The sequence below is a fragment of the Balaenoptera borealis genome (genome assembly GCF_965194805.1).
Source record: "Balaenoptera borealis genome assembly, chromosome: 4".
In the NCBI taxonomy this organism is placed as follows: Eukaryota; Metazoa; Chordata; class Mammalia; order Artiodactyla; family Balaenopteridae; genus Balaenoptera; species Balaenoptera borealis.
In genome coordinates this window covers 57,571,049-57,590,106 of record NC_138861.1, presented here as the reverse complement: position 1 = coordinate 57,590,106, position 19,058 = coordinate 57,571,049, and the positions used below count along the sequence as shown (strand labels likewise).

The 19,058-nt window shown below is 39.2% G+C and overlaps 1 long non-coding RNA gene and 1 pseudogene across 2 annotated transcripts in view; one reads left to right on the top strand and one right to left on the bottom strand.

The window, feature by feature from the left end:
* LOC309627468 (peptidyl-prolyl cis-trans isomerase A pseudogene) overlaps window positions 1-1,433 on the bottom strand; it is a 34,615-nt pseudogene extending 33,182 nt beyond the window's left edge. Inside the window, exon 1 of the transcript XR_014249458.1 lies at window positions 7-1,433. The product of XR_014249458.1 is annotated as a peptidyl-prolyl cis-trans isomerase A pseudogene (transcript). The remainder of the gene's footprint in view (window positions 1-6) is intronic.
* The window catches only part of LOC309627486, a 564,569-nt gene that overhangs the window by 301,381 nt on the left and 244,130 nt on the right, over window positions 1-19,058 (top strand). The window lies entirely within an intron of this gene.

The following is a 19,058-nucleotide window of genomic DNA, read 5'->3' as shown; positions in this document are numbered from 1 at the left end:
TAAAACATTTCTGCTCCACACAGAAAAGTACAATAGTTGTCTTTAGTGAAAGCACATGTGTGTTTGAGACAGAAGCTGAACTAGCTGCTTTTCTCGTGGGACATCATTTTCACTTGGAAAAAATGACTGACAGAAAAACTATGGTTATTCAGACTCAGGCATTTGGCAGATACTTCATTAAAAATGCTTGAAGTGGACCTGTCACTTCAAGGAAAACAACTGATAGTGTTTATTGCCAATGAGAAAAATGGGAGCGAAAATTAGAATTTGGGGAAATTTATATTTACCACTGTGAGCTTAATAGTTTTCCAATACTTAAAAACTTTACTAATGAGATTGGTGGTGATATTAGTGAATATAAGTTTTGATATTATATAATGAAATATATTAACATTTTGGAGATCTGCATAACTCAGTGAAGCAATCCTTTCCAAATGACTGATGCTTTTTTATTTTAATTTATTTATTTTATTTATTTATTTTTGGCTGCGTTGGGTCTTCATTGCTGTGGGCTTTCTCTAGTTGCAGCGAGTGGGGGCCATTCTTCATTGCGTTGCGTGTGCTTCTCATTGCAGTGGCTTCTCTTGCTCTGGAGCACAGGCTCTAGAGCACAGGCTCAGTAGTTGTGGTGCGTGGGCTCAGTAGTTGTGGTGCGCGGGCTCAGTAGTTGTGGCGCACGGGCTTAGTTGCTCCGCGGCATGCAGGATCCTCCCGGACCAGGGCTTGAACCCGTGTCCCTTGCATTGGCAGGCGGATTCTTAACCACTGTGCCACCAGGGAAGCCCGACCGATGCTTTATGTTACAAAATCATGCTGGGTAAAAGATCCACTCAAAATGCAAGATAGACCAATGGATTTTATCGTGATAGAGTTTAAAATCTCATTATATGGTTTCAGATTCCACATTGTAACTAACCTTTAGGATACTGCCCTTGTTGAGTTTTAGTATAGCATCAACAAAAAATATCCACAATTATCTAAAAGGTTTATTAAAACCCTTTTCTAATAACATATCTGTATGGGGCCAGATTCTCTTCATATGCTTAAAACAACATATGACAACAGAATGAATGTAGAAGGAGATATGAGAAGTCTTCTAGTAACCCAGACATTAAGAGAATTGCCAAAATGTAGAACAATGCCTCCTTTTTGTGCTAACTGGTTTTTCTTTTGTAAAAATGTTTTATAAAAATAACATTTATGCTAACAAGTAGTAGCATTGTTATTTTTGATAGAATTTACAAATAAAAATTTTAAGAATTTTTCAGTTCTAATTTCTAATGCTATAAGTATTTATTGATATACTCCACATAAAGTTTTTTGAGGTCCTCAATAATGTTTAAGAGTGCAAAGCAGTGGTGTCCAGGTTGGCTGGCACTGGCTCATGACAGTCAAGGTGAGCATCTCTTTCCAATTCTGTGTTCAATGACATCATATTTATGGCTTGAATTTGGACATGGAGAGAGTATTTGCAAAACAAAAATCAGCAAATGTACAGAGATTTTAAAAAAATTTATTAAACATTTACCAGTATATTACTCTGTAAAGGACTCCTGAGACCAAAAAAATGGGCGAGCCACTGGCCTAGTGGCTACCTCTGTCTCTATCCTCTGTCATCTTCCCATGGGGAATCTTACTGACTTATTCTTTCATTTGTTCAACAATATTCACGGAATGTCTCTATTTTCTAGGCACTACGCTGGGAAAGGGAGAGGCCAAGATGAGTAGTTTAGAAATAGAAAGTTCTTCATTTAGCAGGGATATTAGAGAGCAATCACAAAATTCTGTGATGATTGTTGTGCTAGGGAGTTATTAATGATAGCAAAATGGGAGAAAAATTTCCAACCTAGAGTGGCGGATGGGAGGGAGCAAGTGAAGGAATCCTAGGAAGGTGTCTGTATCAGTCAGCGTTCTGTCAGGAGACAGAAACTTCACCAACATTTAACACAAGGAATTGTTAACCAGGTACAAGGTCGTTAACTAGGTAATGGAAAAGACAAAAGGAAAATGCTAAATTATTAGGGAGGCAGCAATTGTGGGAAACAGCTACCACTCCGAGGCTGGTGAAATAAAGAGGTTGGAATTATTAAAACTTGGAAACTTGTGTGGAGCCCCATTGAGCTGAAATTGAGATGTCAGAGCTTGAGGTACTGCTTAGCTGGTGCTGATGTCTCTGAGTTTGGAAGAGGAGCCCTTTGGACTGGGAGCCAGATCTCTGAGAGGGAGGTGTCTGCAAACTGGTACCATTGTCTCTAAAGTGGGACAAAATGAGGATGGTTTTACAAGTATAGGAAAAATGGGCAAACTGAGTTAAGCTGCTGCTATGGAGGGAAAAAATTTTCTCCTAGGGTAAAGAAATGATGCTAGAGCAAAGCTCACAGGCACAGAAAACAGATAGAAAAAAACACGCGACAGGTCCATTCATTATCCTCCAGCCTTGTAGTATCCTTCTAGAGCACCCTATTAGCCTAACAGGAAGCCAGATGCAAAGCATAAATGTGATTTGGGGATTTCCTGTACTAGCATCATTAAGCAGAGTCTAGAAGTGTACGTTTGCAGCTGTGAGATAATAGCTTGGTAACTGACACAGTGTACCCCTTGGCTACTCAGCAACCGTACTTACCCTACTACACATATCCATCTTCTGACCACCAACAAAAAGAACTCTATATTTCCACACAACAAGATTCAACTCTCCCTTATATGAATGAAGATGTTTTTACCTTCTCACTAGTAATCATTGAATCAATTTCTGGAAGTCAGTCACACCACCCACCTCTGGACCATGTCAATTACTCAGCAAACTCAGTCATTGTCTTGCCCGAATATTCTTCTACTAAAGACTAAATTGTAAAGCTAACCTCCAGCAAAACTTGTGTAAAATAATAAGACGGAGAAGGAAAGAGAATAAAATCATTTTCTCTCTTTATCTGTATACATACACAAACACACATTCATAATAATCGAGGAAGAAAATATACAAAGCTGCTACAGTCTTTATTTCTATAACTGGTCATAAGACCATAACTGATATTTATAACTTCTCTCTTCCCTTCTATTTTTCATTTGTCCTCTGGTAGGACCTCAGCTGATAGGGGTTCTTTGCTTGGTAGTGTAATCTGAACTTTTAATACTGAAGCATCTGACTGTTGAGTTGTCCTGACTTTAAGGCTATAGTTTTCCATTATATTTCATTATTGTACGTGGAAATACTGAGAGGCTCCTTAGAGAACCCCCTGGGTTCTAGATGTAGTCCTCCCTGCACCCATTGTATAGCAGCGATTCAATTTTTCCTCAGTAACCTGGATCAGTCATTCCAGTAGTATAAAGTATACTGCCAGTATACAAAAAGCCCCAAAGGGGCAGGTGTCAGTCTCAACTTCTAATTCAGTGGAGCCATTGTTGTAACTCCTGGCAAAAATATTCTGCCCTTTGGAACCAAAATCTCCACATCAACAGAACTGAAAATTGCAAGCATGGAGGCAAAACTTCTGTGAGTGGTCGTTAAGTGTAACATTGAAAGGATCCATTTACAACACTTCCCCCTTGATTACTGACCCCATTATTTTGGTTACAGAAGAGATAGCACCGTATACCGGCTGCTGATTCAAAGAGCATTTTCATCTTATATGCTAGAAGCCCATCCCTCACCTGGCATTGTGAGTCCAGAGGGCAAGTCCATCCTTCTATTAAGCCAACTGCTTCTGGGTGATGGTGTGTTCGACAAGACTGGTGAATTCCATGCTGCACTTCTTTGGCTGTGAAATGAGTTCTTTGACCAGGAGCGATGTTGTGTGGAATGCCAATGATGGTCAATAAAGCATTCTGAAAGTCCACAAATGCTGGTACTTGCAAAAGCATTTACAAACAGGGAAGGCAAATCCATATCCAAATACATATCCATTTCAGTGGGGACAAATCTCTGCCTCCTTCATGATATGGGGATCCACTGCCATCAGCCTGCACCTGGTAGCTGGCTTGTCCCCTGGGGAATGGAGCTTTATTGAGGACCCAGTTTTGGTCTCAGCTGTTGGCCAAGTAGGTACTCATCAGTAACAGTAGCTAGGTCAGTCCATGTTTTTGTTGTTGTGGTTTTGTTTTTTTTTTTTTGGCCCAGCTGTGCAGCTTGCAGGATCTTAGTTCCCTGACCAGGGATTGAACCTGGGCCCCAGCAGTGAAAGCACTGAATCCTAACCACTGGACCGCCAGGAAATTCCTGGTCAGTCCATGTTGTTAAGCCCATGAATAACCTCCATTCTTGGGCTGTGACCACTTTATACATAGGCCCATTGAGCAAGCCTTCCAGTGGCTGGTGAATTAAGCTGATTGACATATACAGAATATGTCATTTTTTTCTACCTGCCTGATTATTATTATCTCTGCAATGGATGCTCTTTGAGGGTATTCACAAATATCTTCACTCTCTGTGCCCACTATGAGAGATCCATCTACACAGCTTTTCCCCAGACCCGCTCTCACCAATATTTCAATCCTGTTTTCTTTTTTTTTTACCAAGTCCCTGAACATCCAGCAAAACTGTTGGTAACCACCCATGCATCAAGGTAAATCCATATTTCTGGCCATCTCTTAGTTCAGAAAAAGTGGGTAACCAAATGTATTACTTGAAGTTCTGACCTCGGGGTATATTTTCCTTTACCATTGTCCAGAGACATTCCTGAGAAGAACTATAATGCTGCAAGTGACCACTCCAGTTTGTCCCAGAACATTGTTTTGCTCTCTGTAGATCAGGACTGAGCTTCTCCTTCCTCGTTCAGCTAGTAATAAGAAACTCCCCTGCGAGGCTATAGAAGAGGGAGCAGAGCCAGGGGTTGATACTGCAGGAGTCTAAGCCACCTGCCTAGGCAACTTAGTTGTGCCTTCTAGACCTGCTTGAGCTCAATCTTATACATACCATTTCCACTTGAGGATAGATGGTTTCTGTGCACATTCAACCTTATGGCTAGGAAGGTCACCCAGTTCATAGTAGGAAACACGGTTTACATGTAACGCATTCAGTATCAGTATCCAGCTAGAAGCTGTTTCTGAAAAGGAGAATTTTTATCTGCAGAAGAGACGTAGATTTGCTTCGAAGCCCTGAGTTCTACGCTTGATTCTCTGATTGCTGCTTGCCAGAGACTTCCTGCAGCCCCACAGATCCTCCAAGTATCATATCATTGGGTCTGTTGGGTCACAAAGAGCAGCTTGCACTTCACCCTACACTTGCTCTGGTCTCTTTCAAAACAGGCAGCTTTACAGATTACTTGTAAATGGGATATAAGGAGCACACTCGCATGTGGTAAATATTACCTCTAAAATCCAAAAAGACCCACCCAGTGCATCTTCTTTAGTGGTAGACCGTGCAAGGCACAGCAATTTACCTTTCACTTTGGAGGAGATATCCTGAGATGTTTCATACCATTTGACTCCCAGGAATCTCACATAGGTAATGAGTCCCTGAATTTTCATAGGGTTTTATCTATTCTCTGATTGGCATATGTCTTACTAAGTCATGAGAAAACACTTGCTACTTCCTGTTCAGGTCATGATCAGGTCCAATCAATATAATGTCATCAAAGCAGTGGAACAGTGTGATTTGATGTGGACTCACAAGGTGATCATAATCTCTGCAGACTATATTATGGCAGAGAGCAGGAGAGTTGACATAGTACTGAGGTTACATCAGGTAAAAGCAAATGGCTCTGGTGGCCCTTGCAAATTGGTACAGGAAAAGAAGCACTTTCAAATCAATAGCTACATACCAAGTGCCAGAGACTCTTTGATTTCTGCCAGAGAAGAGACTACATCAAAATAGCAGCTGCAGTTGGAGGCACCCGATGAAATTTACCATACTGCACAGTCATTCTTGGGGGTCCATCCAACTCCCCTATAGGCCAAACAGGCAACTTAAATGGGGATGCAGTAGGTATCACTTCCTCTGTTTTTTGTCAGATCTTTTCTGGCAGTGCTCATCTCTGAGGTCCCATCAGGTATGAGTATTGCTTTTGGTTTACAATCCTAGTAAGGACAGGAATTTCCAGGGCCTTTCACTTGACCTATTTTTTTACCATCATGATCCTCAGTGGGCAGAGATTCAATGGGACTACTGCAGAGAACATAACAGAATTATCCCACCTGAGTCAGGAAAGAGCTGCGTTATGTATCCTCCACTCAGTCATTGGTTGAGGGCTGTTCTCACATACAGGCAGAGTTGACTCTGGAGGCCAGATAAAATGAACAGGACACCTGCAGCGTCTGCTACAAAGTTTTTTCTTTGTTGTTGTTGTTATTCAATTTTTCATTGAAATATAATTGATTTACAATGTTGTGTTAGTTTCAGGTATACAGCAAAGTGATTCAGTTATACGTATACATATGCATATATTCGTTTTCAGATTCTTTCTCCTTAGACGTTATTACAAAATATTGAGCATAGTTCCCTGTGCTATACTGTAGGGCCTTGTTGGTAATCTATTTTATATACAGTAGTGTTGCTACAAAGTTATTTGAATGGGATTTTCTGAGTTCTGTTTTGAACATGTTGAGAAGTTAAGGATATCCAGTCGACCATTGAATTAGTGAGTCTGAAATTCAGAAAAGAAGATCTAGCTCCTCCTCTATACCCCCATGGCCCTGTGCTCACCTCTATCATAGTATTTACTGTGTTTCATTTGAATGACCTATTTATGTGCTTGCCTTTTGGCCAAACTGAAAAGAGCTGTGCCTTTTTTTTTTTTTCCATTGCTCATTGTGGTACCTGGCACACAGTAATTTTGCATTGTGTTCATTGAGCCAAAGTGAATGTTTTTCTCCTCATCGATATTTTTGTACTGTTTTAGAAAACTCTTCCAGAACTGGCACAGTGAGAGCTGACATATAACCAAGAGAGTATCACTTGCATTTTGGATACTGGCACCATGCCTAGCATATCTCAATCAAGCTCTCTGTGGGCAGTGGGGAAAACCTCCTAAGGGAAAATTGGAGTAGTCAGAGTCTATAATTAATTTATAGTGTGCATGCTAATATTATATTTCCTCTATTAGGATATGATGTTATGTAAATGCATTTAATTGATTGTCTTGCATCCCAAAGGAATGCTGTCCCTTATTGAAACCATACAAATTCCTAAAACTTGGCTGATAATATTCATACAGAATTTAGATTGTTTCCTGAGAACAATAACAAAAAAGGAATTATCAGTGTTATATTAATCACACTGTCTTTTTCAAATAGGAAATTATCACCAAAAACCCATGTATGAAAGGAAATATGTTTGGTCTGAAATACAATGCATGTGTAGAGTTTAGAGTCATTGAAACCCAATGATCAAGTTCCCTCAGTTGCATTAACAAATAAACAGGTGTGTGATTCCTAGTACTTGTGCAACTGGTTGGAATAAGATCAGAAGTTGCCATGATTCAGTGACTTCTGGGGACACAGAGTGCTATTATATACTTACGGAGAAATAAGATAACTTGGTTTACATTACTCTTGTTCTATATGTCACATGCTACAATACACCAAAATTTTATACTTTTCAGTTGTGTGTCACTTTAGGCTTTTTTTTTTTTTTTTTTTAATTTGGAGCCAGAATTGTCTCATACAGCTGTCTGGTTTCCCTGGCATGTTACTGTATTTGGGTCATAAATATCTTGGAAATGTCTGACCTCTAGGGCAGTGGGGGAAAGGGAATTAGGCTTGTGAGAAGCAGCACGTGGCTCTTTTCCATGGTGACCCACTTTGTTCACCTCTGAGAAAAACATGAAAAAAGACAGCTGGGTGGAGAGAGTCAAAGCCACCATTTGGTTGTAGAAATGGATGATAAGGAAGGACAGAGTACAGATTTGCAAGGACAGGGCAATATAAAAACAAAAGCAAAGAGAAAAAAATCATTGAAGTCTCCTTGTATGAAATAAGCAATATTAATTCTTATCCAAACATTTTATGGGTGTAATATTCATCACATTATAGTGATGCTGATTTCTTGGGCGTTGCAACAATGTTCTTGGCATGTTTACATAGTTTGTGTCCAGGTTGGTTCACCCAGTTACCTAATAAGGCCAAGGGTTAGTTTTCATATTGGCCGGTTAGCTCTATAGACAGAAAATATCTGTTCCTTTGCTGTAGCTAGTGCTAGCCAATTCAGATCTCTCACAAGCATAGGCCATTGATTATGTGGCTAGTTCAGGATAATCTATTATAATTATTGGAAGAACAACTCAAAGCAATTTTTCTCCTAATATAGGTAACAAGATAAGTAACAAGAAATAATAATTAGCCTTACTGAACCTTTAGCACATGAACTATGTTTAAACTCTCTATTTGTATTGTCTCATTTAATCCTCATCAAACTGCCATTTTCAGGTAAAGAAATAGGCTTTAAAAAGTTAAGCTTGCCATATAAGTCGTTCAGATATTAAACAATAAAGCTGGAATTTGAACCCCCCCCCCCAAAAATAATAATTTATCTTTGTTTAGCATTTTTTGGTTTACTAATGGCAATTTACATACACACATGCACTTAATCTTTTCAGTCTTGTGAGATGGGCATTATTATCCTATTTTTACAAACGTGGGAATGGAGACTTTGAGAGGTCACTCAACTAGTAGGTGTCAGGGACGGTATTCAAAGCTGAGTCTGCTACTTCCAGGTTTGGGGATCTTTCAACCTTCAGACAGCTGAGGTCAGGCATATGTGTATTTATGTTGAAGTTAATGTCTGTACAGTACAAAATGCAATGTAGATTTCATAATTATCCAGATTATTCAGGCCCTATAGGGTCCAGCCACTTCATTTTTTTTTTAAATTAATTAATTTATTTATTTATTTTTGGCTGTGTTGGGTCTTCATTTCTGTGCGAGGGCTTTCTCCAGTTGCGGCAAGCGGGGGCCACTCTTCATCGCAGTGCGCGGGCCTCTCACTATCGCGGCCTCTCTTGTTGCGGAGCACAGGCTTCAGACGCGCAGGCTCAGTGGTTGTGGCTCACGGGCGTAGTCGCTCCGCGGCATGTGGGATCCTCCCAGACCAGGGCTCGAACCCGTGTCCCCTGAATTAGCAAGCAGACTGTCAACCACTGTGCCACCAGGGAAGCCCAGCCACTTCATTTTTGCTTAATGAAGTTAAAAACATGAAGTGTTATCAGTGAAAATAAGCATATGTAATATTATAAATATTCGAGCCACTAGAGTACCTCAGGTGTGATACTAGAAAGCTTATATTCTCTACTACTTATTTCATTATGTGTCCTAACTGGTGGAACACAACTTCTCTGCAATTGAATTATGTGAAAAGAATTGTTCTTCTAATAATTCTCAATATTATTAGATAACAAATGCATTTGTGTTACCCTTTTTAATGTATTGGGTTGGCCAAAAATTTCGTTCGGGTTACGGAAAAACCTGAATGAACTTTTTGACCAACCCAATATCGTTTAGCAACCATTTACACTTTAGATAAAAATTATGTATTTGACTAGTAAGAAATGACTTCTTTCATTCCTTTTTTAGAACTATAATTTATATTTTTATATTCTGATTTTGAAATACATTGAAATTACACAAATACACTATTTTTAGCTTAAATCTCAAAGTTTGTCTTGAAATTGATTGCCTTGACAAATGAATAAAAGATTTATATTTTAAAACAAAAGTGGTTTGGGAATTCCCTGGTGGTCCAGTGATTAGGACTCCACGCTTCCACTGTAGGGGGCCCGGGTTCAACCCCTGGTTGGGGAACTAAGATCCCACAAGCTGCATGGTGCAGCCAAAAAAATAAAAATAAAACAAAACTGGTTTAAATTGCTGGGGATGGTAGGAGGATGAAAATCTGTTATAGATAGGGAAGAAATAAATTTAGAGTTTAAAGTAACTCACCAAAGCCCTATTTCTGCTTAGATAGGTATATATTTAAGCTCACTTCAAACTACGTATTTTTAAAAAATTTTTATTGGCCTATAGTTGATTTACGATGTTGTGTTAGTTTCAGGTGTACAGCAAAGTGATTCAGTTATACATATGCATGTATCCACACTTTTTTTTTTTTAGATTCTTTTCCCATATAGGCCATTACGGAGTATTGAGTAGAGTTCCCTGTGCTATACAGCAGGTTCGTATTAGTTACCTGTTTTACATATAGTAGTGTGTAAATGTCAATCCCAATCCAAACTATGTATTTTTAATTGGATTTCTACACAAATTGACAATTGAGAACCTCTAATCAGTGGTTCCAAATGGTGAGCCTCTGAATTAGATTACTGTGTTCAAATGACAGTGTTTTAAAACCCATTTTATTCACAGATGCAAATATTGAAGGCAGTACACACACATATATACATGCACAAACACATGCCTACACACAATGCACATAAGTGTGAGTGTGTGTGTGTGTGTAAGGTAGAAAGATTTCAGAATTCTCTCTTTTTAGAAGAGATACTATTTCCTTCCTTGTTTTGTGTTAGTAAACAAGCATTATGTATTTTTGTGTCTCTCTGTGTTCGTGTCTGAATATATGTTTATATATGTATATATTAATCTGAAAATAAAAGCAAAGCTTTCTCCTATATATGAAAATAATAATGGTATATTTAAGTACAGTCATCTTTAACTTTACAGAATATATTCTCCAAAATTAAGAAACCAGAGAATTTTTACTGAGCATCTGCTCTGTGCTTAGTTTTATGTAAAGAGGAGGATACAGAGGTATAAGTCACTCTGGTCCTTGTTTTTAAGTTTTATGAAAATAGGTAACACATTTTGTTGAGAATGTGTTACAGCAGAAACTCACAGAGAACTGCTAGAAACCGACTGATGCTATTCAGCTCAGTCCAGTTGAAGATGCACATATCCTGAGACCCAGAAATTTCATTTCTAGCTACCTTTTATGGAAAAACCCTTGGATGTGTGCACAAGGAGATGGAAGGGAAACATGAATTGCAGCAGTTTTTGTAAAAGTGTTAAACTGGAAGGATTTCCAAAGTCCATCCACAGTAGGAACAGATAAATAGAGTGTGGTATTTTCATACGGTAGAATATTATATAGCAATAAAAATTTCTATGGCTATAGGCAAACATGGATCAAGGTCAAAAACATAACGTTGAGTGGGAGAGGGTGGCAAAGCTGACAGCACCTGGTATTCTCAGGCAGGCTCCCACTCAGGTCCTCTCCCAAGCAAACAAACAACAACATCAAAAGCCTTAATGTTAAGGAAAAAAAAGTCACAGAAGAATATATTCAATGTGATTCCACTTATATAAAGTTCGAACACTAAACAATATATTATTGGGGGATACATGCAAAATAATCTATTTTAAAAAGGAAGGGAATGATTAACTGAAAATGTTACTAGCGCTACTTTTAGGGAGAGAGAGTGGGGATGTGGTCTAAGTAAGACATCCAGAGGGTTCAAGGTACAGATTATATTCTATTTATTAGCTTGGATAGTGGATACACAATCACTTGTTTCATCAATGGTCTTTAAATTATGCATATACTATATATACTCTCTTGTATGTATATTTCACAATACAATAAAAAAATATATATATATCTATCAGAAAAGAGACCAGAAGATTTTACATCATCACAATAACGTTAGTTGTATTAGATTGTTTGGTTATAGGTAATTTTTTTTCTTTTTCCACATTTTCTGTAATATATTTTAGTTATTTTATAATTAAAATATATTAAATATATTATATATAATACAATATATTAAATAATCCACTTATAGGGAAGTGGCAATATTCTGACTTAGTCTAAATAAGTCACAAAATATAACTTGCAGTGGTTTTAGTTAGGATAATGAATTTCACAAGTATCTGAGAAATACCAGTGTTAAAAGAACATTCTGAAGGTGGAAGTTCTACCAACATGTAGTCTTGAGGAGCTCACGTGCTGCTAATCTGTTCTGAGAGCAGAAGATGCTTCCTTTTAAAAATGAATATAACATTCTGAGTTGAAGGGAGAAGACATAGTCACACAGTAGAAGCAATTTTTCTAGAAGCAGCCAAGAATCTCCTCCTCTGAACAGATTTACCCAATCTCCCTTCCCCTCCTGAGATAACTATTCTCTCTCTATCTTGTTGCTATGCTTTGTACACACTCCTGGGGTTGTCCAGATCACACTGTAATATTGTTATTTGCCACCTGGGCTCTCCCCACCTAGGCTGTAAGCTCCCTGTGGGCAGGGCCTAACCATAGTCACTTTGTATCTCCAATTTTCACTACTGTGCCTCAACAGCTGCCTAGATAATGTTTATTAAACTAAACAAAAGAGGCAGTAAAAAATTTGAAACATGGCATGGCCTGCATTTATAAAACACATGGCTACGGAAACCTGAATATTCTAGGAGGCTAATCTTCATGCATAACGAGTCAATACTTTTCTACAATATTTACATAGAAGCTCTAGAGATAATATTATTATATCCATCATAAAAACTTACAAACATTGCACAACACTATAAACACAATAAATTGGTAACTTCTGGGTACACATCTGTATCTTCTGCATATTGTGTTTGTGCCACCCCTCCCCATCTCCACCCTCCTTCTGTCCAGCACAGGCTGTAAAGCTCAAATCTGCTATTTTTAGCAGTGATCAGAGGGCCTTGACCTCCACCTAAAATGATGGTATGCAGGTGAGAATATAAGAGCAGAACCAGCCATGATAGGGCAAAGTATTTGTTGGTTATAATCTTCAGTTGTAAAGACAAAAAAATGCTTCCATGTCAAAAGATGGAAAACAGCTCAAACACCCCTAGGAGAATCAGTAGGAACACAGCAGCAGTTTCCCTCTGGCACCTAAACATTTGTAAACTACTAATATGACATACTCACATGATGTTCAAAAGTCTTAGACATCTTCCTGCAATGTCTAAAGGCAGGCAGAAAAGAAAGAACCTCTTTTTTCTTTCCTACTGACTTTCTTGGGATTTGAGTGGTAGAACTATGCTGAAACAATTGGCCTGCTTTGTTAGAAACATGTTAATTCAAAACTCCAGGGCAAGGGCAGTTAATCCTGGTAGGTCTGGTCTCTATCTGGACAGTTTCTTTTCAGTTTTGTTTGGTAGAGAGAAATCAGATTTCTCAAAAGTGTATTCACTTGCTATTGAAAAAACAAACAAACAAAGAAAAGAAACACATACAAAAGCATGCAGGTGGATAGTTTATTGATTAAATTTCCTAATAAAACATCCAAATCCAAATTGCCTTGGTTTAGGCTAACCTAAACTACCGATGCAACCATTTTGTATGAATTTAATAGAAAGTATAGGCAAATGGATCAAGTTTATGTCCAATTTGCTCCTTCTTCCTGGATACCAGGATCACTACGTAAAATAGTGGTTAAGACTGCAGGTCCTAGTATCAGATTGTCTGCTATTGAATACTGACTCCACCACTGTCTGGCTGTGGGATCAAGTTACTTAAACTCTCTGGGTCTCTATTTCTGCATCTGTGTGTGTTATGGGCATTACAATTATGTCAGTATGTATAAACCACTTAGTACAGTGCAAGACAGTTAGTTAATTATTGATGACCAAGTGTGGATTTATTGTGAAGATAATGACATTTAGCTTCGGGCTCCTTGCTTGCCTGGTTCCTTCAGAGGTCTCAGGACGGGCCCTAGCAGAATGTTCACATATGTGTTATTTTTTTTTTAGTTTTCCAAAAGTAAGACATTTTAACTGCAGTCAGTTAAGGCTGCTGTCTTTCTCCACGTCAAATCGCACTGTACCATTTTCCCTTGTGTTTGGAGGTCCTTAGGGTCCACCAGTATTTTGGGGATCTGGCTAAGGGGAAGCTGAGTTGTGGGACACACCATTTTAACTGAAATTTGGAAACGCATTTTGGAATGTTTCAATAAAGCAATTGAGAAATTACAAACCTCTAATTTGGATGTAAAAGAAAAGTGCCTTCTTTGTCATCTATAAGTGTTTTTATTTAAGAACTAAGATAAAATTCTGATTAAAAAATTAATGAGATGAAATAAAAGTGATAAAAATGCATGATAAAATCAATGGAATGTGCTTGGATATAAAGACACTAATTTGAACAGATTTTTCTTCCAGATCATTCCAAAAGTGGTAGTCCCCTAAAAGAAGGAGAGACTTTTCTAGTAGAAGTAATAGATAGGCTCTTGGATTGTCTGATACTCTCATCAATGAAGAGGAAGGAATCATAATATCATTTTGAAATATATTGAAATTTCTTGCTGATTTGATACAACATACTGATGTTGACAAAGATAACATGAAACTCAAAATATGTTTCTGCAATAAGGAAACAGACAACAAGCTAATTAATGAGTATGACTAGTCTTCACTGATACCCTGAACTTTTATAGCTCATACATGAAAAAATTTTGATAAAGTTTTTCTCAAATCAAACATCAATTCTAAAATATCACATGATATCAATAATGAATTGTAAAACTGAAAGAAATATTTTAAAATATGAACAATTAAAAAAAATTGATCCACCATGCTAGGGGAGAGACTAAAATATTTTTCTCCATAGAAAATTATATCACAATATTCTTATCTTATGAAGATGTGATCAGACAGTTTGCAGTCAAAAATATTGACAAAAAGTTTTGTTTTTTTTAAAAAATTAATTAATTTATTTTTTTGGCTGCACTTAGTCTTTGTTGCTGCGTGCGGGCTTTCTCTAGTTGCGGCAAGCAGGGGCTACTCTTCGTTGTGGTGTGCGGGCTTCTCACTGGGGTGGCTTCTCTTGTTGCGGAGCACGGGCTATAGGCGCGCAGGCTTCAGTAGTTGTGGCTCACGGGCTTAGTCACTCCGCGGCATGTGGGATCTTCCTGGACCAGGGCTCGAACCCGTGTTCCCTGCATTGGCAGGTGGATTCCCAACCACTGTGCCACCAGGGAAGCCCTGACAAAAAGTTTTATAGCCACATGTCAGGAAATTTATTAATAAAAATTATCATGGCATTGCCTCAATTTTTAAAAATAAATTTATTTATTTATTTATTTGTCTGCCTTGGGTCTTTGTTGCTGTGCAAGGGCTTTCTCTAGTTGCGGCGAGCGGGGGCTACTCTTCATTGCGATGCGTGGGCTTCTCATTGTGGTGGCTTCCCTTGTTGCAGAGCATGGGCTTAGGCACGCAGACTTCAGTAGTTGTCGCGCGTGGGCTCAGTAGTTGTGGCTCGCAGGGTTAGTTGCTCTGCGGCATGTGGTATCTCCCCAGACCAGGGCTTGACCCTGTGTCCCCTGCATTGGCAGGCGGATTCTTAACCACTGCACCACCAGGGAAGTCCATTTCCTCAATTTTTGATATTTGTGTGGAAGATTTTACTTTCCAGAGATGATCCCAACAATACCTCCCATCTCACATACTCTTCTTACCGTGTGATCAACATGCCTCTCATCAAGAGGTGGAGTCTCTGTTCCCTTGCCCTTGAACCTGGAACATGAGCAGACTCTTGACTGTGGCTGAAGGAATGCTGATTAAGGCAGAATAATGGCACCCAAAGATGTCCATGTCCTAATCCCCAGAACATGAGAACATGGCATGTTATATGGTGAGGGGGCGATTAAGATTGCAGATGGAATTAAGCTTGCTAATCAATGGACTTTGAGATGGAGAGATTATTCTAGATCATCCAGGTAATTACCCAATGTAATTACAAGGATCTTTATAAGTGGAAAAGGAAGACAGAAGAGTCAGAATTGAGAAAGATTTGAAGAGGCTACGATGCTGGCTTTGAAGATGAAGGAAGGGGCCGTGAGCCAAGGAATACAGTGGTGTCTGGAAGCTGGAAAAGGCAAGGAAATATATTTTCCACAGAGCCTCCAGATAGAATGCAGCCCTGCCGACACCTTGATTTTAGCTCAGCGAAACCCATTTCAAACTTGAGACCTCCAGAACTGCAAGATAGTAAATGTGTTGTTTTAAGTTGCTACATCTGTGGTAATTTGTCATAGTAGCAATATGAAACTATTATAGAAGCTATGTGACTGCCAAGCCTGGTTCATAAAATGAGGTACAATGTTCACCCGGTTTTCTTTGAGCGTTGTCACCATGCCATGAAGAAGTAGAAAGACCACGTGGAGAGGCCACCTATGTAGGAGTCAGCTGGGGTCCCAGCCCACAGTCAACGTCCACTGCAGACACGTAAGGAATGAGCCACAAGGTGGCTCCAGCTCCAGCCACCATCTAAATGCAACCTCGTGAAAAACCCCGAGCAAGGACTGCTAGCTGAGCTCAGCCAAACCCAGAACTGTGGAAGATGATAATACATTTATTGTTGCTGGTTAAGCCACTAAGTTTTGGGTGATTCATTACCCAACAATAGATCACTGGAACATGAGGATATGTCAACTTTTAAAAATTTACAATTTTTCTGGATTTGTCCCATTTAAAATAAATACTCACTTTCATATCTAATTTGTATTTCTAAATTCTACTTTTTCCTAGAGAGAACCCCTCCAAACTGTAAAGTTTCAACTCCCCCTCCCCCATCCCCAGAAGGGAAAAAAAAAACAACTAGTTCCTGCATGTAGTCGTAATTTCTTGTTCAGAATGTGGTTGAAAAACATAATAATATGTGTAATTAAACAGACCTGAGAATCTTGAAATAAAGCAATCTTTATTTTTAGAAGTTAAACCCTCATTCTGAAGACACTTAAAAACAAAAGCAAAATTTAAGCTTATATTACTTGTTCATATCACTTTAAATGCCAATTGCCTTTTCATTTGAGATGAACATGTAATACTTTCACAGAAACTAAAAACTTCCTTTAGGAATAAGACAATATATTCAACAGATGTCTTCTAAGTGATTCTTTGCTGACAGTGTCAATTTCCCATAGCACTATGATGTCAAGACAAGACTGGAAGTATTTGACTTAGGTTATGGTTCTTGGGATAAATCATAAAAGAGGAATGTGCTATGTAAATAATAATGTACAGTGTCCCAGAATGCAGCCTGGGCTACTTCAGATATATTTGCCTTGGAACAGACCCACCATTTTCAGATAATCAGCTCTGATTTCAGGAATCGCCATATTCTCAGTTGCACCCCCCTTTGCCGGTCTTTCCACACCTTGTCAGGGCTACTCCATTTATTCCAGTTGACTTTCAGTCTAACAGAAAGAGGTCTGGATACTAAAGTCAAGAGTCAGCCACAGAGGCAAGTGAGCTTTGAGTTCTCAGGTTTCAGAGATAGTTTGCACAAGACTCACTCACTTGCAGGCTAGCAGGGCTGGGAGGGGCTAATCTGGCTGGCTGGAAAAAGCCTTGCTGTGGTCATTGAGAGGGCCTCTACAGTGAAGATAACTCCCTCAATTCCAAGACTGAGTACATCAGCATGTGGGAATGAATATCCCTAACCCTTGCATAAATAAGCTCCCTGAAAGGTGCAACATGCTTCTACCTTTAACAATAACAGCAACAAAATATCTATACCAAAATAGATTAGAATGTTGGATTTGCTATTTCAGATTTGAAGTCTTGTCCATAAGAAAGTCAGAAAGCAGAATATATGAGACGTTCCTTGATTTATTCTCTGATTGCTTGAAGAAAGGAATTAATTGTCTGCCTATAAATTCTCATTCTTTCAAGTTCACGTTCAAAAATGAACCCTTGGTTAAAAAATCTGAATTACTTCAACCCCTGGTTAGGTTATGCTTTCCCTGTTTCTCTCCCTCTGACAAGAATTCCTGTCTCCTTTACAGGTTCTGCTAGTAAGGTTACTCTAAGCACAGGAAGTTTGGGGCTGCAAACCACCCTTAAGAACAGAAAACAGCCTAGGCAGAGAGCTAGAAATAGTGAGCAGAGGGGAAGAGGAAGTGTGGCCTTTCGTCAGCTTTACCCATCCTGATCCTGAGTTTCTTTCCCTTGTAGAGCTGCTTTCATTTGATGAGGTTAGGGATGATCCCTTCTTGAAGTCACAGCATTGTGAAAGTCCCATCAGCCCAGGGGTACATAGCAAAAGTGCTTTTACACCTGTTTGTATTTAATCTTTACATCAGGTAGAAACAACTACTCCCCGGGGTCTCCCCTCCCCCAGCCATTTGTTTATTTGTATGTTTGCTTTTTCAGATTAGAAAGCTGAGGCTCCTGGGACTTCCCTGGCAGTCCAATGGTTAAGTCTCTGCCCTTCCAAAGCAGGGGACGTGGGTTCCATCCCTGGTCTGGGAACTAAGATCCCACATGCTGTGTGGCTTGGCCAAAAGAATTAAAAAAAAAAAAAAAAAAAGCTAAGGCTCTGGATAAATCAAATTATTCAAGGTATTTGAGGCATTATCTCCAATGAGTAGGAAAGCTGGGACTCAAAGTCAGGTATTTTGATTGCTTGCTGGAGCTTTTGCCCTACACCTCAGATACACCAAGGCATATTCTGGGACTGTGTTTTGTTTATCAATTTTTGTGTCTCTGCCTAGTACCATGTCTGGCATCTAGCGTGTATTCCTTAAACGTCTGTTGAGTAAAAAGCCAGGGTTTATTATCTAAACCTATCATTTGTGAGGAGGAAGATGATACCTGGAAAGTTTTGTGGGAATTTTGATGCCTTACAAAGTTCAGGGAAGTTGAGTTTAAGGCATTGGGGGCAGCAAGGCAGCAGCCACTTGGGAATGTGCTATTTTCTTTTCAAGGTAGAAGCTTAAGTGTGGGTAGGTTTGAAGGACACTCCTCAGGAGTCGAGGATTCGCTGAATGAAGGCATTGTTTCTGTGTGGCTGTGCTGCTGTTTATTTCCTGCTCTGTGCCCACCTTCTAGTTTCACAGTTTCAGATGTCACTGAGGACAGCTGGTTCCCTGTCAGGCTTCCGTGGGGTTATGGGGGGCAGACTATCACCCAACCCCACTGCACCTCCATCAGTGTGCTGCAGAAGACCAAATATAATGAGATAAGTCCCCTCCAAGCCCTTCTTGGGGACTGCCAGATTTCTGATTCCCTATTTTGTATGCGCACATGATGAAGGAAAATTGCCCTCAAGAGAGCTTAGCAAAGACTGAAAGGCAGCTGACAGGTAAAGGCTGATTAGCCTAGGGGAGAATGTCTTTTTGATACCTAAGACCTACAACTGCAGCAAAGTG